Genomic DNA, 25,731 nt, shown 5'->3' with positions numbered 1-25,731 from the left:
TACAGATTCATCTTCTACTGTAAAAGCCAAGAGCTAAACCCCACACCGCTCAGGTGTCAGTGTGGTGTAGTGGTTAAGAGCAGTGGACTCATGATCTGGTGAACCGGGTTCGTGTCTCCGCTCCTCCACATGCAGCTGCTGGGTGACCTTGGGCTAGTCACACTTCTTTGAAGTCTCTCAGCCTCACTCACCTCACAGAGTGTTTGTTGTGGGGGAGGAAGGGAAAGGAGATTGTTAGCCGCTTTGAGACTCCTTAAGGGGAGTGAAAGGCAGGATATCAAGTCCAAACTCCTACTCCTCCTCCTCTTCTGTCCACAGGCTTCTCTAAGAACCTCTTGCCATTATGCTTCTGTTTTCAGAAAATGCTGTTTGCCCACTAGATCCCCAGAAAATACTGCACCATATTTTCCATCCAGTCCCGCAGTAGGTTCTGCTTACCATCTCATTTTAATGGATGCATAAAATGAACCACGTGGTCACAAATGGTCAAAGGGAGCTGGGAACTGCCATGGGAATAGAATGCCAACCCAGTTTCTCATGCAATTATATTTAGATAAAGAAAAATATGTTTGTTTGGGATTCAGCCCTCAGTTCCAAGCTCCCACAGAGTTTATTTAAAGTCAAGATTGACTGTGTCATTCCCAAATATCCTTTTATAATAATAAATAATTGGAATACAAGAAGGGGAGGTGTGAGGAGGTCTGAGAAATAAGGTTAAGAATAACAAGTATCAGAAACTTTGTGTGTTTTTTCTATTTTTTTGTTTAGTTTTGATTTTTTGTGTTTTTTTTCTTTGTTTTGTTTATTTTTTGTTTTTGTTTGTTGTGTGTTTCTTGAAAATGCCAATAAATATTTAACATGGAAAAAAATAAATAAATAATAATAATAATATAGTTGTTATTTCTTTGTTGCAAAGAAACTAAATGTATTTTTCCTCAAGGTAGTTCATACCTTGTAGAACGTGATAGTTTCCCCAATGCTGAACTTGGAATGTTTTCTTGCTGAAAATAATTCACCCCTCACCTGCCAATCTATTCTGAGATGTGATTGTGAGCTTATTGTGAGCTTGCTATGTCATGGTTTGGAATTGGTGCCTGTTGTGTCATTGGTGATTAGTTCACTTCACAATCTTATCTATCTCCATTTCTAACCCTTTTCTATTGTAAGAACATCTTTCTAGTAGCTAAACTTCCTCCTCTGTATCACCAGAGGGCAAGACTGTTCACATAGCCTCAACATTTTGTGAACTTTCCTTATTACCGACCTAGGCCTTTGAAGGCTAGGGTTCCATTGCTGCAGGACATACATTCTTTCCCCCCCCCTTTTTTTTAAAAGAAAAGTTAATTTGATCACCTCTTCAGCAAGGCTACCCCTCCCTCCAAAGAAGTGGTGAAACCAGCAGTGCACCTCTAATCACACCAACTCAGAAATAAGTCCAACTGAATTAGATGGAGCTCACTCCCAGGTGGGTGGGGCTATTAGTTGTGAAACACCTTCCACATACATGCCCCAAGGTGATTTACAGACTTATCATTTAAAGCAGATAAAATCAATTTGAAAGCAATACCAGGACAACCAAGCATAGGTTTATGAACCAACACTAAAGGCAAGAACTTTCTCAACAAAGCTTGTTGAAACTACAATGGACCCAGTTGTTTCCAGATGGTACAGATAGCTATTGATGGTATTTATTTCACAGCCTTAAAAACTCTCAGGTTCTATCAATGCCATTGAGTGAGCTGTTCTGTTGGTGCTTCCCAGAGTAGCCTCTGGTACACCTCTTGTGTATTGGCTATTCCACCCCACCCAATAAGCTGAGGCACAGCATCAGACCCTTAAGAAGAATATCCTCCTCTCTGGTATAAACATCCACAGAAGCTAGAATAACCTTGCCTCAGGCATTTACAGCTCTGGGGAGCTGTATTGTAATAGCCAGGCCATCCCTAACCCGGTCTTTCTTTCCGTCAGTAATCCATCAAACAGAATGTCATTAGATAATCAACTCATCTGATGATGATTCATGGCCTCAACTAATCTCTAAATCTTTCAAAAGCAGATCAGTCAAGATTGATCTGCAAAGAGAACATGCTTTGGAGAAGATTATATTTCCGTGCAACGGAGAGACTTATTCCTGCTTTGCAAGCAGTGGTTGACCAATAACCTGTGGGATTTCGATGACCTTGCCAGTGCCAGTTGTTGAAATGTTTCACCAAGGTCTTATCTCCAGTTCCTGGTTAAGGTCAAAACTTGTTTTTAACATCTGCTTTGGAAACCTGATAGATATTGTTGTACTGTCTGCCAGTTGGACAGAATTCCAGCAGTCAGGCTGATATTCCAGCTTGCACATTGAGCAGGAACATACCAATCTTGAACACACTGACAGTTTTCAAGTCTATAATTTAGCAACACACCTTCACTCTCCTGTTCTTTCTTATTTAGGATATGTTCATAGATCTGTCACTTTGGGGAGCTGTGCTGAAGGCAGTTGTATGATGCCACAGAGGTCATTGCAATGAACCGCTTTACTCCGAATGGCTAATCTTGTCTTGTCTGCTTGGGGAATTAGCAAGAGCCACACCATTTACTATGATTAAAATATGTACTTATGCAAAGTCGTTGGCAATGAGTAAAATGACTTTGTGGCTTAAGTACCAATACAAAAATATAATCTAGCACAGGTACCCCAAACTCACATTGCCTGAAGCATTCAATGCTTATTGATAGAAATGTGGGAGAAATTTCAAATTGACAACATCAACTGCAGGCTATTGATCCAAGAACTATACAGCAACACAGAAATGAGGGTCAGAGTAGGTTCAAATGGTGGTGTGACAGATACTTTTTAAAAAACTGCAAGAAATGAAGCAAGGTTGCCTTCTAGATCTCACTCTTTTTAACTTTTACATTTATGATTTGATGCCATATGTAGCCAATGCAAACTCCCCCTCTCCAGTAATTAGGAACATATGATTTACTGTTCTTCTGTCTTTGCTGATTGGGGCCTCAAAAATCTCTTGGAGGTGTCCAGCTCATACAGTAAACAGGAAAGCCCATCTATAAATGAATCTAAGACCAAGATGCAAATTTGGGCAGACACAGTCCTGGGTATAGATGATGCTTGGATCAGCAGGTTATAGAACAGACTTGCTCATTTAGATGCCTGGATGTACTCCTTAATGAAACTCTCTCTTGAAAGTGTCATATGGAGATCGTGAAAGGAAGGCAAATAAAGATAAAGGACCCCTGGATGGTTAAGTCCAGTCAAAGGCGACTATGGGGTTGAAGCACTCATCTCGCTTTCAGGTCAAGGGAGCCAGTGTTTGTCCACAGACAGCTTTCCAGGTCATGTGGCCAGCATGACTAAACCACTTCTGGTGCAATGGAACACCATGACAGAAGCCAGAGCGCATGGAACCGCTGTTTACCTTCCCGCCACAGCAGTACCTATTTATCTTTTTGCACTGGTATGCTTTTTAACTGCTAGGTTGGCAGGAGCTAGGACGGAGCAACTGGAGCTCACTCCGTTGCAGGGATTCGAACTGCCAACCTTCCAAAAGTAAAGGCACAGATAACCACAGGGGTATTGATGAAGTTCTATTACAATAGGGGAGGGCAGCTGATTGAACCTGCCCTAAAGGTATTTGGTAGCTTACCCAAATGCTTTATGACATTGAAATATGGGGCTCCGATTCAAACTCCGTTAAAGTTTTGGAAACTGTGCAGAACCATTTTTTTCCTGGAAATGATACTCTTTACCATCAGGAATATCAGCAGCTGTTCTTCATACAGAATCTGGATGGTTACCAATAAAGGCAAGAGCAGACTATATCCAGTTAAAATATAACAATTTTAAAGCTTAAAAATGGCTCCTATGTCTATTGAGCATTTTCCTACTCTGTGCTATATGGAACTGGATGATAAATAACCTCCAGATAGCAGATTGTCAAATGTTTTAGACTGTTGTTATTTTCTAGAACTGAGCTCTGCTTTGACCTTGAATAAATTCAACTAAGGGATTGGCTCTTCTGAATAGAATCTGGACGGGACCTGCAACCAATTAGAAACGCCAAAATTCCCTTGGTATCGGTTATATGTTAACCTACCCCTTATATATAGACCCAAGATATCACTTTCTAAAACCTTTGTTCACACAAGCAAGCTGGTACACACCAGCAGAAATGGTCCAGTTTCTTTTGAGTGACAACAATACCTCTGTAACACAGAGAGTGGCCCTCTATGCACTGGCTGGGGAAAAAATCAGGAAAAATGAGTTAGATAAAATTGCTATAAATTGTTGTCGTGATTTGGAAATTTAAGTTGAAATCAAGTTGGATGAGTGTTTGTTGGTGTCTCTGATAACCTCTATTATATCACCGGTGTTGGTTCATATTATGGATGTGTTATATGTATTGTTTTATTGGTACTGTTGCTGTGGGTTTGTCATGGCCTTTGGCTAGAACAATAAATTCATACTGAAGACTGAATAACTCCTATTGCAGAAAGAGAGGATGGGGAGCTGGAAAGGTGGCCTTATATGCAATAGAAGCAAGTGCTAGAGAATTAGGCAGGTAGAGTGGGTATCTAAACACACCAGGAGGGAAAATTCACATGCAAATGACTGGGGCTTGGACTAATGCAAAAGTCTGCAGAAGGTAGAAAGGCAGGGCAAAGTGCTCATAATTACCTGTCCAAAGGAACAGGGATGTGGCTGAGTCTAGGGCTGCTGAACAGTGATTATGAAAAGTGGATTGTGGGTCCTTTTAGTATAAAGTGAGTAAGCTTGCACACTTACTCTGCTTCCTGAAAGGATACTCAACAGACTCAGGCTGTGACGGAGTGACTGAATGTAAACAAACCTTTATAGGCAGCCCCTGAGCCAAAGTCTAATTCCGCTCCGGGTTCCAAGAACCTTCCCAATAAAGTTCCAGAAATAGATAAAACTTCCTTTGGGATAATCCTGGTTTGTGCCTCAAGCAAGGAAACAGATGGAAAGGGGAAGATTGAAGAAAGCTAGTGCCTGCAGGAGTTGAAGCTAGGGATGCTAAATGGCAGCAATTTCCACTCCAACCTGTATTTGTCACAATCAGCATGTTTCTGTTCTACTGCAGTTCAGCTTCTTCCAAAATACCGAATTGGCCCGAATATAAGCCACACTTTTTTTTCCAAATTCCGGCCATGAAAAGTTAAAGTGCAGCTTAAATTTGCGACCTTACAAAAATTGGCTTTTACGATATCATTGCTGAAACATACAGTAAAATGGAACTGGTGTGAGTGCCTGCAGAATTTTAAAGGAGCGGCTTATATTCTGGTATTGTCGTTTTTTACTCCCCCCCCCCTTGAATTTTAAAGGTGTGGTTTATGTTCAGGTGCAGCTTATATACGGGTCAATACGGTACTATGCTATTCATCTCCCTGTCTGCTGTTCAACACAACTTGCAGAACTATTTGCAGAACTGATGTAACTTACATTCATTTCAATGTAAAGGAAACATAGAAACAATGTTTTAAAAGTAATCAGCTTTGTAGCTTTGCAGCCTTAAAAACAACAGCCACAATGTGGAGGAATACGAATTGTATCTTCTTGACCGACTTCCATTCCTGACCACTGAAGAAGATGCGAATTGCAGCACTTTCCGCTTTCATCAGAATTCTCCTGAAATCCCTGCTTGGAGCACAGGGTTGAAGCAGACTTGGAAAAGGGCCTCCTGGGAGATTCCTAAAAGCTGAGCAAAATGATGCTGCCTCCCGGGCAGAACAAAGCTGGGACCAAGAGGTGCCCAGTTTCAGGAAAGGCACTTCCTCGTGGCCATTGGCTCTAACAGAAATGGTGATCTTGTTAAGGGCAGGGCAGGGTAAAAGGGACATTTTGTGACAAAAGATTCTGGTACTAAACATCACAACATCATTTTTCCACCAGAAAATGGCGGGGGGTCTCTGGTCAATGTGGAGTCACAGTCAGATATCTGAGGATGTTGAGATTATTGCATTGCTTTTCCTGGTTATAATGCTAGTGCGTCTATCCCAGTTTCTAATGTTCCTTTGACACTGCATTAACTCTTCCATTATAGAACTGTGGTGTGTGGTTGTTGTTGTTTTTTAAAAAAAATCAATATACTGCCATGCTAAATTTCATTCACACCAGGGAGCATGGTGTGACACAATGATGGATGTCATCAGATCACCCATGAAAACAGTGGGAAAGAATGGCTGCTTATCCAGTCCAGGGTGGGCAGTGGTTGCAACCCATCACAGTGGCTCTGCTACTGTCCAGAGCAGGGGTCAGCAAGGTTTACCTTGCCTGGGCCGAATCAGTCCTGCAGAGCCCCCTCCGTGGGCCAGATAGTGAGCGCGCACACCCGCAATTTTCAGCATCTGCACAAGTCTGTACATGCGCAGACGCAGTTTCCGACACCACGGAAGTGAGTCCCCGCGCTGTGCCAGTTGGCAACGCAGCGTGGGGACTCATTGAGTGGGCGGCTCGGTTCTGGGGTGGCTCATGGGCCAGTTAAACAGCCTCCAACCATGGGTCACAGGTTGCTGATGCCTGGTCCAGAGCAACTCCATTGCTGCCACAGTCATTAGTTTCTTCCCCAGGAGCATCATGGGGCCCCCTCCAGACCCAGTTTGAATTTGCACCAATCCCCAGCGGTGGGGGGGGGCTCTTGGGAGCAGACCTGAGCGTGACAGTCTTCACTCAGGTCCGCTCCCACCTTACTGTAAAGCTGCCTTATACAAATTGGTGCACCTAGTACTATACATTCCAATCATCTGATTCTTTGCAATGTCCCAGGCCAGGGCAAAACTTATAGGTATGTGCATTATAGTTGAGGGCCTCCCAGATTATTAGTATACACTGTTAGCTGAGAGGATACATTTGAAATGTGACTGCAAACAATGCCATTGTTGAATTCTAGTATTTTATTGTGTTGCATGGCTTCCACTCTTCATTTCTCCTGTTCTCCAGTTAAAAGCACTGGAGTCTGGTCCATTAGGGCCATGAAGGTCTTCATTGGTGCCCTCAAATAGGTGCATCAGTCTAAGTACAGTGGTACCTCGAGTTAAGTACTTAATTCGTTCCAGACGTCTGTTCTTAACCTGAAACTGTTCTTAACCTGAAGCATCACTTTAGCTAATGGGCCCTCCTGCTGCCGCTGCGCCACCGCTGCACGATTTCTGTTCTCATCCTGAAGCAAAGTTCTTAACCCGAGGTAATATTTCTGGGTTAGCGGAGTCTGTTACCTGAAGTGTCTGTAACCTGAAGCGTATGTAACCCGAGGTACCACTGTAATTTTTTAACAGAGTAAGTCGACTCCAGCACTTCTAAAAAAGAACATTTTGCCGTATAATATGCAATTTCTAAGGAATGTGTGTTAAATGAGCCAGACAGATGGCTCCCACCTATCAGTGTTCTTTGCCAATGAGTGAAGTCACAGCTATTATGATTGATAAGTTACTTTGAAGGCAGGCCCTAGAAGTCCATGGGATCTTAACAGGTGCAATAGTGGTGCAAATGGAGTGATGGCACAGGGCCCATGCCAGCAGGGACCCCAGAATCTTAAACAAAGAAGTCTCCAGTCCTTCTAGAAAGACAGTTTTCAAGCACAATGTGCAGGCAACCTTCTAAGTCTATATTTGCCAACCTAACACAAACAGGAGGAGTATTAATGCTTCTCCTGGTTCTGCAGCACACAGCACTTGCTGAAGTTGGAAGATCCCAACCCACTTCCTGCTCCAATTGACTATCATCAGGGGTGCGAAGATGTGATGTGACTCCAGTGGCTGGCCCCTTTCCCCTCTTCCTCTTTGCTGCAGAGGACAAGAAGGCTCCAAGCAGCCTCCTACTGGTGGCAGTGCAAGGAGGAAGAGGAAGAGCCACTGGCCATTGAAGTCATGAGGCCACCACATTCGGCTTCATCCCTGGCTCCTCCCAACATCCTAACATCATGCGCATGTCAGGACATTGGGACATCATGCGTCACATGTGAGATGTTCCCCCCTCCTATTGCCATCGTAAGCTATCGCCTCTGGCTATGATGTTAGCTCTTCCCCTCCTTTCTGGAAGAAAAGATTTGCCTGGGCATTTGTTGTGGGACGAAGATGGAGAGGAAAAGATGGATAGTTGCCACCCCTTTGGGTTTTTGGAGGATGTTGTGGATGGTAGAATAGCTAAGTATACCTGAAGGAGCATCTCCACCCCCATCATTCTGCCTGGACACTGAGGTCCAGTGCTGAGGGCCTTCTGGCAGATCCCTTGCTGCGAGAAGCCAAGTTACAGGGAACCAGGCAAAGGGCCTTCTCGGTAGTGGCACCTGCCCTGTGGAATGGCCTCCCACCAGATGTCAAAGAGGAAAACAACCACCAGCCCTATTTAGGGAAGCTTTTAATGTTTAATAGATTATTGTATTTTAATATTCTGTTGGAAGCCGCCCAGAGCGAGGTATAAATAATATATTATTATTATTATTATTATTATTATTATTATTATTATTATTATCATCATCATTATGCCATTCCACCTCCTCTGTTTTGATAGCCCATGGAATGACTCCTCAAAAAGGAGGGGGTCAGACCCTCCAAGTGTCCCTATTTTCCAGGGACATCCCTGATTTAGAGAAGCCATCCCAGTTTCTGATTTGATCCCAGAATGTCCCGCTTTTCTTTAGGATGTCTCCATTTTCATTGGAGAAGTGTTGGAGGGTATGGAGTCATCCACTCCCCGCACTGATTGAAGGCAATCCTGTATAGGGAAGGTTTTTTTTTAATGTTTAATGTTTTATTATGTTTTTATATATGTTGAAAGCTGCCCAGATTGGCTGGGGCAACCCAGTAAGATTCATGGGGTATCAATAGTAAGATTATCGTTATGGAATGGGAAGTCCCTATTTTCATCAGATAAATGTTGAAGGGTAAGAAGTGCTGTGCCTATTTTTCTTCTCCTTATTGAAAGAGGGGCAGGGAAGCCTTCTTGTCCCTGGAGGGGCTTTTTCTGAAAAAGGGGCAAGAGGAAGTGCCAAGGTCTGCTTGCCTCGTCTTTGCTTTGCTGCCCACAGGCCTTGTGGCACATACAGCAGTCAGCTGCTCTGGCCAGGAAGGGCCTCTTGGAAAGTATGCATGTGTGTGGAATGCTGGAGGAAGAGAACAGGACCCGCCCATTTGCTGTTCTATTTGTTTTGTTTTGCTGCCAGCCAGATGCATGGAGCAGTAGGCAAGCACAGCTGTTCGTTTCGCTTTGTAGCAGACAGCTACTTGAGGGACATTTTGAAAATATGGGGGTGGGAGCAGGGTTGGAGGAAGGAATTCTGGAATTGTCCTGTTGCTGCTGTGCTTGTTTTGCTGCCTGCCGGCATGTGACACAGGTAGGCACTTGAGAAGGGCATCAGTTGAATATGACGATATGGAAGCCCTTTCAAGTTTCTGCTTCATGCCATAAGATTGTTCCAAAGCTGGTGTGGACGTAGCGGGGGGAGCCCTGTGTAGAGTCACCATAATTATTATCAGCTTTTCCCACATTGTTCCCAAGTTGTTTGGGAGCAGGGCAGTGTAGAGCCATTCATCATTACTATCAGCATAATAGTTGCCACATTTTTCCTGATTGTTCCCAGTATTGTTGTGGGGTTTTCTGAGGGTTGGGGGTCATCCATTTCAGAGACCTCATAATTATCATCACCCTCTCCTCCTGCCTGGCTCCCAGGCAGGACTGTTCCCAAGTTGTTGGAGAGAACAGGGAAGTACAATGCAAAGGCAGAAATCTTATTACCAGATCCTAATACACTCCTAATGCTGACCTAGTCACATTTATTCAGGCAAACAAATAGGGACCCTGAAATGGCTGTGCCCCTTGGACCATATATCTGCCAGAGGTCTTTGCCAGTTCTACAATAAGAGCTCCTCTTCATTAGAAGACATTAGTGATTGAACATGACCTTAGATACACAAAGCATATAGCCTGCCACTGTGCTATAAACTGGTTATTTATTTCATCCATGCAAATACAGAGAGAGACATCGGCTGAGCACAAATCCTATAGATCTTAGATATGGGTCAGCAACAAGTGGCCCATAGGCCAAATTTGACCCTAAATTGATGTTATCTGGTCCCTCAGTGGTCAACCCCAGAAATAGAGAGTGGTGTGGATAAGAAGCAGCTAAATTAAGGGGGCTTTTACATCAGATCATTTTGAGAGTAGGCAGTGGGTACTGAGAGTAGGCAGTGGGTACGGTCATCCTTTTGTTGATGCTAACTATAGTCTAAGAGAAGGATGGGGGAACCTGTGGTCATCCATATGTGGCTGTACTGTAACTTAAGTCATGCCAGTGGTCAGTGGTGGCTCAACAACATCTGGAGGGCCGCAGGATCCTAATTTCTGGTGTAGGAGAGGTCAAAGAAACGATTCCTAAAAGTTGTATGGATATCCAGCTCTTGTTTTTCTGTTTCCTTTTCTGGAATTTTGCTGGAACTTGGTTTGTCTTTTTTGTTCTGATTTATATGTTTGGCTCAGTTTATGAAATCAATACTGATTGCTGAGCTGAAATGGGGTGCTGCTATTTTAACAGCAAAAACTTGTTACTTCCTGCAAAAGCTCCCCCACACACACCCTGCATTTCAATAAACCCTTTAAGCTGTGGGGGAACCAGAGCGAAGTCATAGGAAAAGCAAAGCTAGCAAGCCAAAATTCTCCCCTTGTCTGACTACGCCTGAAATATTAGAAGCTGCCTTCTGACTAAGTCACAATCACACTCTCAAAGTAGCCACCCCGTAGCAACAGGCAAAACTGATTAGTGAAACGAGAGCTATTGCAAGAGGGTTTCTTGATGTCTAGCAGAAACAAACAAACCCACACCAACAAACCCGTATCTTTAAAATACATTAAAGCATCACCGCAGAAGACAACTTCTGTGATTCCTTTGTGTACTCAAAAAGGTATCGTTTCAATTATCTGTCTTTCAAGGGCAGCACATTTAAGGAGCTTACCTGTGTGGCATGCCACTCATATAGGCTACGGTGTATTCATGGGATAATTCGCATGCCTTGAGGTACCAGGTCATTTCCATCTCACGCAGGAGGGCTGCCCGCCGGGCCTTTAGCTGCATCTGGTCCAAGGTGGTCTTTTTGGTGTCCTTTTCCACGGAGACCTTTGGAAAGTGTGTTGGCTTCTTCATCTCGGGGTTTCTCACGGTCCCCCCAGTACGAGCTGCAAGCATCTTGGTGCTTTGCCGGTTCAAAAGGCACACACCATCTAAGTCTCTGGCCTGAAATCATACAAACTGATTTTTTTTTTTCCAGCAGGCACTTTCATCCCTCTACAACCTTATCCTGGTCGCAAAGCTGTAATCAGATACACATCTACAGGGCTTAAACTAGAAAGCAGAGCTGTACCCTTTCCATGGACACATCTGGTCACAGTTTTCTACCTTTTGATGTCCTTGACTGCAACAAGCACTTTAATTTTTAAAAAATAAATAAAATAAAATAAAATTCTGGAGCAAATCCGGAGCAGAGGCTGAGTGTGGTTCCTATGTGTAAAAAGCAGGGGCACTCTGCACATGCTCAGAGCCACTTGGCTACTACTGCACACATTCTATGACCCAAGTCTGGTAGCCCTGGCAGAAATTGGAAGGCAAGACTGCAGGAGATAGCAAATTTCATAACTAAGGGAGAAGGATGCAAGTTTAGCCAGGTTTATGCAGCATGTGAATTTCACTGTGTACAATCTCTATAGCGTCAAGCCTTGGGGTATGAAGATGGAGTTTGCAAAACAAATTAGGGCTCCTTCACACTTCCACTTGCCCCATTGTCATTGTTTTCCCCAGGGAAAACTTGCTGTTTACCATTGAATCAAAGCAAGCATCAGCTGAGTTTTATCCAGATTGACATTCACTCTGGTTCATTGCTAAAGAGTGGGTTTTCCAGGGGGGGGGGAGCTGTGGGGCAAAGGCACAACCACTCAGATCTGTGCCTAGAAAACATGGGAACAGTGGGAAACTGCTTGGCCCCATACTGTCTAGGCACAGGACAAGTGGATATTTAGAGAAGCCCCACATCTCTGTTGGGGGCTTGCAAGCATCAGGTTACACCCCCATTTTTGACAACCTAGAGTCCACCTGTTGCCCAATTCTGTGCCAGGCCATGAGAGAAACACAAAAGTTCCTGATGAAGCAGAAAACAGATGCAAAGAGAAGCAAAACAGCCTTTATATTAGCATTTCTTGTTTATTTTATTAAATGATTTGCTTGCAAGATTACTTTTATTAATCAAAAGAAGGCAGTGTTGTCTAAAGTCTGTTCGGTTTTGCAATTCTTTTTAGTAGTGCCTACTTCTTCATCTGTCAAAAAGCCACAAAAATATTGCAATGAAACAATGGAAGGAGATATACGTATATATGCACGTATATGGTTATGGTTGGTATTCAACTAAGTTTCACTCAGGATAGACCCACTGGGTCCATTAATTTGGCCAAGGCAGATTAATTGGATGCACAAGGTCCATTAATTCCAATAGGTCTGCAGTGGGTAAAATTTAGTTGAATACCACCTTATGAAAAAAAGTCCAGAGTTTAACATGACTGAAAATCTGTGGAACAAGGCAGGTTTCCTTAATCACGAGTTGACATTGTAGAATTTCTGCACAGGTTTTATGTAAGCAAATCAGGTTGAATGCTCAGCTAACAGGTTGTCTGGAGGAGCCCTGGCTTACATCAGATGGTTATCCGCAGCTTGTAGGATTTGAAGAAGGTTTATGCAAAACCAAAGTTCATTTTTCCATGCTTTTTATTTTGTGAAACTAACAGCACTACCCTAGGAATGTCTTCTGAAAAGTAAGTCTATATTTAGTAGGATTGCCATATCTTGAAGGGCAAAATAGAGGACATCCCGAGCCGCCCTCATGTGCCTCTTTCCATGGCTCAGGCTGGCAGCGAATGCAGCATGTGTAGTGCCCTTGCCCACACCTCTTTCCCTGGCACAGGCTGGCAGCAGCCATGGTGTGCAGAGCAGCCCAAGCGCAAGTCCACCCCCCCAAAAAAACCTGAACATTTCCTTTAAAATGTAAAAATCTAGCCATATGGGCATGTTGACCCCCAAAAGGAGGACATGTCCAGGTTTTCCCGGACATATGGCAATCCTATATTTAGTTCATTGGGACTTACCTGGAAGTAAGTGTAACATTGTAGTTGCAGCACAGAGCTAATTCAGAAATGCAGAAAAGATAGAGGCTGCTACTTAAAACATTAAGTAAATACAGTTGCAGCTAATCTGAAGTATTAGTTGTTCATGTCATAACAAGCCATTGTCAAGGCAGATATTCCCTTAACACAACTGTTTAATGTTAGCATGCATTAATCCGTTCAGGTGGCAATACCTTCTTGGCCACCCAGGGTAATCCCAAACCAGCCTATGAAAAATGTAGAACTGATACACAGTGGATGGCTTTGCTCCTAGAAAAGGGATCTAATGGTCTTTAAATATTGATTCCGGGATTCTTCAACCGAATTTCCATAACCAGTTCAGTTTACTCACAGTCAGTTGATCGGCCATAGCCAAGCTGTTAATGTACAAACCAAGGCAATGAATCCTTTGTGGAATTAATGGACACAATTTTCCCACTTAGTTTATGGGAGGTGATCAGAGACTTTTTGCAAGAGTGTAGGTATATCAAATAGGAGATTTCAGAAAGGAGGAACGGAACGAATTTTTGCAAGGTACAGCTGCAGGACAATGGAGAAAGCTTTTGGACCCAAGGGGAATTCATTGGCATACAATACAATCACAATACAGGTCAAATGAAAATGTGGATGAGCCCATTAATTTCAATGAGTTTACTCTGAGTAACACATAATTTGTGCTGGTCCCGAGGGTTAACCGTGCGGCGAGGTCCGAGTCCAGTCCGAGGTCGAGGGTGCGGTATGGAGGCTGTCTGTCAAAACTGAAGCAGGGTCTAAAGCAGGGGGTCGGGTGAGGTCAGGAACTCTGGCAGAAGAGCAGGACAGGGTGCAGGCAGGAACAGGCTACCAACAATGTTGCTCCCGCAACCTGGGACTGGGCGGGCTGGCTTTTATATGCCCCGAGGCATAGGGCGGTCCCCAGTCCACAGGTGACTTGCCTCTCCTGGCCTGGAGGCGAGCACTCCTCCTGCGAGAACTTAGTTCCCTCCACCTCTCTGCCCTGAGCCTCTGCAGCTCAGGAGAGGCTGGAGGGTTACTGGACCCAGAGGCAACCTCAACTTCCCCTGATGGGGCTGAGAGTGGAGCACCTGAAGGCAATGGGTCCTCAATCACCTCCGGAGCCAGAGCAGACTCTGCTGGTGCCTACAGCTGAGGATCCAGCACAGATGAGGACCCTTCAGGCTCAAGCCCCAGCCCCGGCTTAGCTGGTTCTGGAGGCGGGGACTCCTGTGCAGGCTGGGATTCCTCAGGTTCAGCCTCCAAGTCCGAATCCCAGGCCATCACATAATTGAATGCCGCCCAATGGTAATGCCAAAGGCCATTTGCCCTGAATTCCAGTTGCCGGGAATCACAAGTGGTAAAATGTGATTGTACCCAGTTCCTTTCAGGCTTATTGTATGCACCTGGTTGGCCACTGTCAGAACAGGAAACTGGTCTAGATGGGCCAGGGAGCTCATCAAGCTGGTTCTTCTCATCTACTCCCAGGGGAGTGGGGTTAGGATTGCCACCTAGCTTGTCCCATTGATTTCAGTTGGTAAAAGTTAAAAGGTAAAGGACCCCTGGATGGTTAAGTCCAGTCAAAGGCGACTATGGGGTTCCGGCGCTCATCTTGCTTTCAGGCCGAGGGAGCTGGCGTTTGTCCACAGACAGCTTTCCAGGTCATGTGGCCAGCATGACTAAACCGCTTCTGGTGCAACGGAACACCGTGACAGAAACAAGAGCACACGGAAACTCCATTTACCTTCCCGCCGGAGCGGTACCTATTTATCTACTTGCACTTTTGATGTGCTTTCAATCTGCTAGGTAGGCAGAAGCTGGGACAGAGCAACGGGAGCTCACCCCGTCACAGGGATTCGAACCGCCAACCTTCTGATCTGCAAGCCCAAGAGTCTTAGTGGTTTAACAAACATAGTCTGGCTCCAACCCGTGAGGAAATATTTTTCGTGCTGCTACAAATGCTTGTTTAAAGGACAGTAAGTTGAGGGCTGCTGGGTATCCTTTCAGCATGATCCTTTCTCTTGTAGGTGAGCTCCTCTTAGAAGGCCAGCTTGTTATTTAAGGGAAAGGGACACAGTTCTGCAGTCCTGACTTGGGGAGGATGACGTCCCGTTCAAGCTCCTGTATCGAGATTCATTGACTAGTGTGGTGGTTGATTGTCTGTTTAGATCTGTGTTTTTCCAAATAAGCAAGTCCCTGCTTCTCTTAAACCTGCCTTGCACCGTGTAACCCTGTGTTTTGTTTTCCGAGAAGAACAAGGTTTTGATTAAATCCTGCTTTTAAGAAGCGGTGAGAGTGTTGCTTCTTCCACAGAGTAAAAGATCCATGAATGGACCCCCGTTTTGGTGTTCTCATTGTGAAATTGTGAGATTATATTTTATTGACAGCATTTCCTTCTGTTATCTAGGAGCATCACTTCGAACCCAGAGGACTCCTATCTTGCATTTGGGGATTCCATATTTTCTCAGCCCAAAGTGTGTTTCCCAGTCAGTAAGCACTTTGGTGGCAAGTGCCTCAAAAGCAAGTACATTCATCCCGGCCTCCCTCCATTCTCGTGAAGATCTGCTGTTTCATCAACGCTGAGTTTGTGCACAATCTGACACACAACAGAGCGACTTCTTGCATTTACCCAGAACAAACAACAGCTGTGCTTGCTTTGCTTCCACAGTCCTTTTCTTTGGGTCTTGTCACAGAGAGTCAGATTAGAAAGTAATGCTTAGGCTGTCCTCTACTGGTGTGGAGACCTTCCTACACTTGGAACTTGAATGCTGGTGAAAATGGGGTCTCTTGTTAACATTTCACATTAGAAAGCAGGGTGCATTGCAGACATAGACCCACAAGCCTCAATTTGATTTTGAAGCATTATGGTGGGAATTGCAGCCCAAAACTTCTGAAGGGCACCAGGTTAGCAAAGGGTGCATCATGCCACTTGGGTTATTTCCTAACACGGAGTGGGGAACCTCGGACCCACAGAGAAAATGCAACCATCCTAGCTGCTCTGCCCTAGACATTCTCTCCATGCAACCCTGCTCCCAAATCACACCCCATCTCCTCATGCCACATATCCTCCAACATTTCCCCAATGAAAATAGGGGAGTCCTATTCCATAGTAGTAATAATAATAATAATAATAATAATAATAATAATAATAATAATTTAATTACTTATTCGCCACCCAGTAAACACTTTTAAAAATCCCTGTACAGAGCTGCCTTCAGATGTCATCTAAATGTTGTATAGTTACAGTACCTATCTCCTTGGCTCAGGGGTTGCATAATTCCATGCCCTCCAATATTTCTCTGATGAGAATAAAGATATCCTAAGGAAAAGCGGGATGCGGGTGGTGCTGTGGTCTAAACCACAGAGCCTAGGGCTTGCTGATCAGAAGGTCGGTGGTTCAAATCCCCGCGATGGGGTGAACTCCCATTGTTCAGTCCCAGCTCCTGCCAACCTAGCAGTTCGAAAGCACGTCAAAGTGCAAGTAGATAAATAGGTACCGCTCTGGATGCGCTGCTCTAGTTTCGCCAGAAGCGGCTTAGTCATGCTGGCCACATGACCTGGAAAAACTGTCTGCGGACAAATGTCGGCTCCCTCGACCAATAAACGAAGATGAGCACTGCAACCCCAGAGTCGTTCATGACTGGACTTAACTGTCAGGGGTTCTTTACCTTTACCTTTAAGTAAAAGTGGGGTATTCCAGGATCAAATCAGAAACCGGGATGGCTTCTGTAAATCTGGGACTGTCCCTGGAAAATAGGGACACTTGGGGAGGGGGTGTCTGGGAATGTCCTGCTTTTCCCCAGGCTGTCCCTATTTTCATCAGAGAAATATTGGAAGGTATGGAGTTATGTGACCCCCGAGCCACGGGGATGAGTAACTATACAACCTTTAGAAGACATCTGAAGGCAGCTCTGCACAGGGAAGCTGTATCTGTTGGAAGCTGCCCAGAGTGGGGCTGGGGCAACCCAGTCAGATGGGTGGGATACTATTATTATTATTATTATTATTATTATTATTATTATTAAACAGGACATCTCTATTTTCATCAGAGAAATGTTGGAGGGTGTGAAACCCTGGAGAGCCAATTCCAACTAGACTAACCAGTAACGAGCTAGGTATCTATCTCAGTGTGTCTCATGGTCCTGCTCTGAAGGTTGAGCATTCCGTTTTTTGAATGTGCGTCATAAGTGTGAACATCATGCATTTGTTAAAAGGAGGGGGGAGCAGCATGCCTACCCCACCCTTTGCAGCAAAGCTATGTATATCCACCCAGTTACACGTGGGCCGTTTCATCTGCCATTTCCTGAAGTGCGATAGAGGAGGTCTACAAGCCAATTGCCGGAGAAACCGCTGTGCTAGGCTGGCTTTGTGGAGAAGGCCCGCTGTGTTCCGTTTACCGCAAAAGCCTGTTTGAACAAAGGAGCCATGTGGTCTGTTTCCTGGCTTCCGAGCTAATAATAAACAACTTGTCAAAGGCCTCCCAAGGGGCTGTTGCCAGCCTCACCCATTCCCTGTGGGACACAGCTTAAGTGGGTGCTTCAGTTCGCTCCTCACAATCAACAGGTTGATGACATTCGCTGCTCCTATTTGAAATAATTTCCTCATCAAGAGATGCATGGTTCCCCGCAGGGTGTAAATATGGCCTCTCCATCCATAAAAATAAACCTTCGGCGTGATAATATATAGACATCCAAACTTAGGCAAGTTTGGCTTTTTGAAATGTGGCTCTGCCAAGCCGCGTCTGGTTACCGGGTTGTTGTTTTTTTAGGACTATTCATAGGCTAGTTTCTTCGGGGTTAGCTGGCCCTCTTCTGGCCAACAGGCTGAAAAACATCCTACCTGGCAGGTAGCTGAAAACTACCTGGTCCTAAAGCTAGGTAGCTGTTTTCGCAAGGCCCTTTTGGTAGCAATGCATCTCGTGGAAATTCTTCTAGTTAGCCTGGACTTGCAGCAATTGTAGATTTTGGATTAGCTGCACCCATCACCCACAACATGCAGTCACCTGGAAACATTCTTCAATAGTGACTAAGCCACTCCTGTTTTCTGCTTTGTCCCCATTCTGAAAGGAGTGGCTATCACATACCGGTAGTTCACGGAGGAGGGGGAAATGCAGGTCCAGGAGCCAGATGTGGCCCTCTTGGCTTTCCTGTCTGGCCCTTGTAACTCTCCCCTGGCTACATCCCCAGACCCCTCCAAGTGTCCCTATTTCCAGGGACGTCCCTGATTTACAGAAGCCGTCCTGGTTTCTGACTTGATCCTGGAATGTTCCACTTTTCCTTGGGATGTTCCTATTTTCATTGTTGGAGGGTATGGAGTTATCTGTCCCCTGAGCCATCTAAAGGCAATCCTGTACAGGGAAGGTTTTTTAAAAAATGCTTAATGTTTTATTATGTTTTTATATATGTTGGAAGCTGCCCAAAGTGTGGTGTAGTGGTTAAGAGTGGTGGACTCATAATCTGGTGGACCAGGTTTGATTCCCCGCTCCTCCACATGCAGCTGTTGGGTGACCTTGGGCTAGTCACACTTCTTTGAAGTCTCTCAGGCCCACTCACCTCACAGAGTGTTTGTTGTGGGGGAGGAAGGGAAAGGAGATTGTGAGCCGCTTTGAGAATAAAGCAGGATATCAAATCCATACTCTCCCTCTCCTTCTTCTGTGGCAACCCAGTAAGATGCACGGGGTATAAATAGTAAAATCATCATTACGGAATGGGACATCCCTATTTTCATTGGATAAATGTTGGACCATCCCTCACTGGTCCTGCTTCACACTCGTATGTTTTTTGCCTGGCTGTAATGTGTCCTTCAACTCTCATACCTTCTCTATGAAGGATAGAAGTTTATGTGTGTACAAGCCTACAGTACAAAGGTAACATTTGAATCAGTTGCTCCACCCACTTTTGCCTCTGGCCCCGCCTACCACTGCCATGTGGCCCTCAGAACATTGGCCAGAAGGGAATGTGGCCCTCAGGCTGAAAAGAGTTCCCCATCCCTGTCCTATGAAGGACCAATCTGGATTCTAAACACTAGACATCTTCACTGTTCTTTTCCTGTGCTTCCTACTGGAATGCTGTGAATCAAATATGATCTACACATGCCATGGAATGAAATGTCAGGGAAGTGGAGGTGGAAGAATTGACTGGATTATATTAGGCTGTGAGTCATTTTTAATTTTTAATTATTATTTTTTAAAAAAACTCACCAATCAGAAAATTAGCAAAGCAGGGAGTGGATTATGAAATAACCTTCCACTCAGATGTTATTTTTCTCCCTCCCTCCCTTCTCACTGGAAATGTAATACGTGGGAGAACATTATTGGATTTATTCCCTGTCCATCAATAAAATATCCAGGATAGCTTACAAAGTTGAAAAACAATACACAGAGAGAAAGAGAGTAAAATAGAAAAGGTTTTCACCAGGTGCCAAAATGATGCTAGTGTAAATAGATATCAGGGACTGGTTGTATGCAGGAGGGGTAAGAACCAAGCAGGGTAACCCCCAAGGATAGAAGGGGGTTGGTGGTGGGACGATGAGTGGTCAGATGGAGAAGAGGGAGAAGACAGGGAGGTGGTGTTGGAAGCTGAAGAGTTAACAGGGCTTAGTGAGCAGGAAGAGGCTATGACAGAGAGAAGTCCAGGATCAAGGGCAGAAGCAGGAGAGGAGGGAGGCCAAGAGGCAGAGTCCAGGTTGTGAAGAGACATGGGTGTTTCCCCTTCCTGCTATGATGAGCTCCCCTCCCCTCTGGTGTCCCAGAACCAGAAGAGGCATGAAGAGGGTGGAGGAAAGTTAGCTTCACACAAACGCAGTCTCAGATTGCTTGGGGGAAACCCTGGAGAGGAGGGGACTCAGATGGCTGTGGGGAGGTGGGGATCTTCAGCCTCAGCAACAGCCTCATGGGGGCAAGACCTGCCGGAGATGAGTCTGTGGGCTCATTAGGCCTGACACTCCTGTGCAGACCCTGTTTTGGCTAATAAAGAGTTAACTCCAGCTTGCTCAGTGTGATTTACCGCTGGCTCGCTCCTTTCAATAGCTGGTTACCCTCAGGGAGAGCATTCCAGAACTGATAACCAGTGCTGTGCAGTGGTTGGAGTGTTGGACTAGCAGCAGGAGGACCAGGGTTCAAATCCCTACTCTGCCCTGAAGTTTACCTTGGGCCAATCACCATCTCTCAGCCTAAACTACCATGTATGGGTGTTAATAAAATAGAGAACCATGTATAAGGTTTGTCAACCTGCTTGTAAGGAGAAAGCAAGGCCACCAGATGGACCACATAAGCAACCAAGACTTAGGAGAGTAGGTTTTGGCGGGGGTGTTTTGTTTTTTTAAGGATTTTTTTAAAGCAACCCCTTTCTCTGCAACTGTGCAATGCAGCCACTTGGGGCAGCAGAATGACTTGGGCCAACCCTGAAATTACAGGAGGCTAACAAAACAAAAGCAAAGCAGTAACCATGGCAGCAAGATCATAAGCAATTACTCTGAGAAAACAAGGCAAGATTGGAAGCTGCCTCAGTGCTATGGATGGAGCAGAACCCATTTGCTTCAGCCAAGGATGCAGCGCAGGACTTGACAAAGTCCAGTACAAGGTGCTTTCTATTGCATTCTGCACACATGTACACAGAGAAGATATTCACCATCACAAGAGAAAAGAGGTAATAACATGAACAGTTAAGATGTAAATGAGGCACAGTTGGGAACAACGGAGTGTTCCTCTACTGCGGTGAAGCCAGCAGTGTGTTGGTGTTGAGGCCTCAGTCCCAAAGGAATGCCAGCTATTAACTGGAACAGCTTGAACAAGTATTTCTCCTTTCCCTTGTGAAAAGCAGCTGTTGTATTTTTCTTGCCACAAACGGCGCTGAGCAAATTAGACAGACAGCACCTGGCTGTAATAATCGTCTCCCCACAATCTGAGCCTGTCACTTCCACTGTCCTTCCTTCCTAGAATTCCATTTGCAGGCTCATCCTTGGTTGACAAAACCTTTGTTTTTGCACTGATGGGTTGAAATATACTCGGAGTCCTGTAGTGATTTCATGCTCTTTATTGCAGCTTGTAAAACAGTGATTGACTTGCCCCCCAAACCTCAGGCTTTTATATACATTATTTACACAATGAGTCCCGTCTGATTGGCTGATTAACTTCCTCCTGGAGCCTGATTGGTCTTTTCCTGAAAGCCAGTCAGTTGTTGCATTCTTGGCTCCTACTTGCCTATTGTTCTAGGATCCAAGCTTAGCACATAACATGGGTTATAAAAAGAGGTGTCTCGCCCTACTTCCCCAAGCAGTAGGAGGTTCCACGGGTGGCCTCTTTTCAGAGTCTGATTGTAATGAGGAAATGTTGGCACCTTATCGTGCCTAATAGTTGTATGTCTACAAGGATGCATGCAGATCATATTGGAAGCAAATAGCCTCCTAAGACAAGGCAGCGCTGCCATCCATCCTGCCTCAGACTCTGTAAAGGTGCCTCTACCTGTTGCCAACTCCAGACACAGGTTGCTTCCACAGGCATTCTACAAGCGTTGGGACGCGGGTGGCGCTGTGGTCTAAACCACTGAACCTCTTGGGCTTGCTGATCGGAAGGTCAGTGGTTCGAATTCCCGCGATGAAGTGAGCTTCCATTGCTCTGTCCCAGCTCCTGCCAACCTAGCAGTTCGAAGGCATCCAGGGGTCCTTTACCTCCCCCCCCCTTACCTTCTACAGGCATTGCTTTTTCACAATTAGCTGGATTCAGAATTAGAATGAAGGATTCACACAAGTTCTTAATATAATACAATATTATCTGGCAACACTTGGCCTCAGGGTATTAGTTTACTTGCACACAAGTGAGTCATGTTTATCAAAAGTCCTTTCCAATCTTAAGCAATGTTTTCCCCCTTAAATAGCCTGCTTTAATGCTTCCTGAGGATAAGTGGGGCATTAGTGATGAATAACTCATTGAATAGCCCCGCTTAATTGCCTGAATGCCAGTTTCTGTTTGGAGAACCGAGTGGGCTTTAATTACTGTTTCCTGATTATTTTCTTTGAATTGCTACAGAAAAATAAGGTTAGTTCACTATTAAAAAGAGAAAAAGAGAGGGGGGAAAGATAACAGTCTCCTCCTCACTGCATAATGTCCTCTCTACATGATCAGGAACAATCAGGTATTCCAATCATGGGAAGAGAAGCAGAGGCATATTCATACAGAGGCTAGTTTCCTTCCTTCAGAATGAATCTGTGTAGGGTGAAGCAGGGGTTGCTTTCATTTGTGAAAGCAGTTATAAAGTCCCCAGTCAAGCTTGCAAAAATCTATCATTTGCCCGATAATAAATGTTGGAAATGTAAGGAAAATGAAGGTACATTCTTTCACCTTTGGTGGACGTGTCCCAGGATTAAGGCTTTCTGGGAAATGATATATAATGAATTGAAAAAGGTACCGTATTTTTCCCTCTATAACACGCAGATTTTTTCTCCTAAAAAGGAAGGGGAAATGTCTGTGCGTGTTATTGAGCGAATGTGTGGTCCCTGGAGCCGAAAAATCAGGCAAAAATCAAATCGCGCTTCACGGAGAAGGGAAAACTGAAAGGAGGAAGTGGCTGCTTTCCTGCATTCTGCCTCAGGGTCTTACTGCCCACCCTTCTCTGTTTCCTTGCTGTGTTTGCTGAAACGGAACAAAGAGCAGGGAAAGCCCCTCCCCTCCAGGCAAGCAGAGAGGAAAACAGACTGTGTTCCTTCTATTTCCTCTCTGTGCTCCGGTGCTGCTGGGGGAGAGGGAGAGAGAGAGGGAGGGAGGGAGAGAGAGGGGGGAGGGAGGGAGAGAGAGAGAGAGAGAGAGAGAGAGAGAGAAAGAGAGAGAGAGAGAAATGGCTGGGGTGGGGGGAAACGTTTGCCTTTCTTTTCTCCCTCCCGTTAAATCCCTCTCCTGCATTCTTAGCCAGCTGCTTCTCTGCACACCACCTCATGTCCCTTCTTTGTTTTTCCTTCGCTCCCCATTTAAAATGTGGTTACAAAGCATAGATCCACATGGATCCTCAGGATCTTTGCATTGGGTCACCCCAAATTCACCATCAGATCACATAGCATGTCCATGGCTACAGCCTGCACCAAAAAAATCACGCACCCACTGTTGCCTGGGGCTGCAATGGTGCAAAAATGTGGTTACAAAGCATGGATCCACAGGGATCCTCAGGATCTTTGCATTCGGTCACCCCAAATTCACCATCAGATCACATAGCATGTCCATGGCTACAGCCTGCACCAGAAAAATCACGCACCCACTGTTGCCTGGGGCTGCAATGGTGCAAAAACGTGGTTACAAAGCATGGATCCACAGGAATTCTCAGGATTTTTGCATTGGGTCACCCCAAATTCACCATCAGATCACATAGCATGTCCATGGCTACAGCCTGCACCAGAAAAATCACGCACCCACTGTTGCCTGGGGCTGCAATGGTGCAAAAACGTGGTTACAAAGCATGGATCCACAGGGATCCTCAGGATTTTTGCATTGGGTCACCCCAAATTCACCATCAGATCACATAGCATGTCCATGGCTACAGCCTGCACCAGAAAAATCACGCACCCACTGTTGCCTGGGGCTGCAATGGTGCAAAAACGTGGTTACAAAGCATGGATCCACAGGAATTCTCAGGATTTTTGCATTGGGTCACCCCAAATTCACCATCAGATCACATGTCTGTGGCCACAGCATGAAGCACAAAAATGATACATCCACTGTTTCATTCAGAATGTTTTTTCCCTTGTTTTCCTCCTCTAAAAACGATGTGCGTGTTATGGTCAGGTGCGTGTTATAGAGCGAAAAATACGGTATTTAAATATACTTTCTTGAAGAAACCAGAGGCCTTTCTCTTGGGTATGTCTGGCCAAGTGGTGCCAAAGAAGGACAGAACTTTTTTTATGTATGCTACAACAGCAGCAAGAATACTTATCGCAAAGTATTGGAAGACGCAAGATCTACCCACGCTGGAAGAATGGCAGATGAAACTGATTGACTGTATGGGACTGGCAGAAATGACGAGCAGAATCCGTGACCAGGGAAAAGAGTCGGCTGAAGAAGATTGGAAAAAATTTAAGGACTATTTACAGAAATATTGTAAAATTAAGGAAAGTTAAATGGTGTTGGATTGAAATTGAGTGGTTTCTAGCTGTAATGATATAAAGGAACATAGATGGGGGGGAAAAAGGGTTTGAAAAATAAGGTAATGTTATAAGCTGTAATGCTTTAAATGAAGGATTTGCTGAACAAATAACCTTAATTGGGATACAAGGAGGAGAAGTATGAGGAGGTCTGATAAATTTGTTATTTTAAAGTATGATTTATGAACTTCATGTCTGTTTTAATGTTTTTGTTTGTTCTGTTTTTGTTTGTTTGTTTAAAAAATTGGAAAATTTAATAAATATTCTTTTTAAAAAAGCAGTTATAAAGTCAGAATATGAATCTGAGACTCATTTTATGAGTGTAAATGGGGTGGGAGGAATCTCCAAATTATTGTTTGTTCATTTGCATTAGTTTTCTATGCCACTCTTTGCACTCCAACGTTTCCACACAATTAAAAAGAAAACACAGTTCAAATCATTAGTTCCTTATACTGTAAGCATATTGTTGTTTAGTCGTTTAGTCGTGTCTGATTCTTCGTGACCCCATGGACCAGAGCACGCCAGGCACTCCTGTCTTCCACTGCCTCCCACAGTTTGGTCAGACTCATGTAAGCATATATCTCTGATCATATGAGCAAGCCATCAGCTTAAATGAAACTTGTCCGAATCTGCCTTAACACACCAGGAATGCTTACAATAGGGACAATTTAGCAGCACCAGATCATTGCTGTTCTGCTTTAAGGCAGAATAGCAACTCCGCTTTCAAGAGACCAGTTTATCAAGCTTTCTTCCTGATTTGTTTGTGCAAAAAAAAAAAAAAATTCAGGGAACTCCTATGACACCAGCTCTTTATGGAACATTTGTTTTGATATGTTTATAGGAAGATGGTACAACGTCACGCCAAGCAGTTATTCTGTCCCTACTTCTGTGTAAGGATTGCAGTGCAACCCATGCATGCCCCCCAAAACACCACCCCAGGGCAAGTATATGGTAGTGCTAGCAATGAACTTCAACTGAAGGGGGGGAAATGGGCTTCATTCAGGGACAGGGTGTCTCTGGCAGCCCTCCAGGTTTCTCCAATTTGTCCTCTCCCCAGGCCACACCTCCTTGAGTGCTTTTGCTTGACTGGAATGTGTTCTTTGGCTGTACTAATGCCCCTTGCTCAACAACGTTTTTGTCAGGATTTTCACTGTTTGAAATATGGCAACCCTAGGTGTGTATGTGTACAGAAACCTCCAGGTTTCACATCACCCAGATATAAAGGTAAAAAGGTAAAGGACTCTTGGACGGTTAAGTCCAGTCAAAGGCGACTATGGGGTTGCAGCGCTCATCTTGCTTCAGGCCGAGGGAGCCAGCATTTGTCCACAGACAGCCAGCTTTCCAGGCCATGCGGCCAACATGACTAAACCGCTTCTGGCACAACTGATGGAAACCAGAGCACACAGAAATACTTTTTACCTTCCCACCGCAGTGGTACCTACCGTATTTTT

Source organism: Podarcis raffonei, chromosome 5 (genome assembly GCF_027172205.1).
Source record: "Podarcis raffonei isolate rPodRaf1 chromosome 5, rPodRaf1.pri, whole genome shotgun sequence".
NCBI lineage: Eukaryota > Metazoa > Chordata > Lepidosauria > Squamata > Lacertidae > Podarcis > Podarcis raffonei.
The sequence above is the reverse complement of the archived record's forward strand: the minus strand, read 5'-3'. Positions refer to the sequence as shown.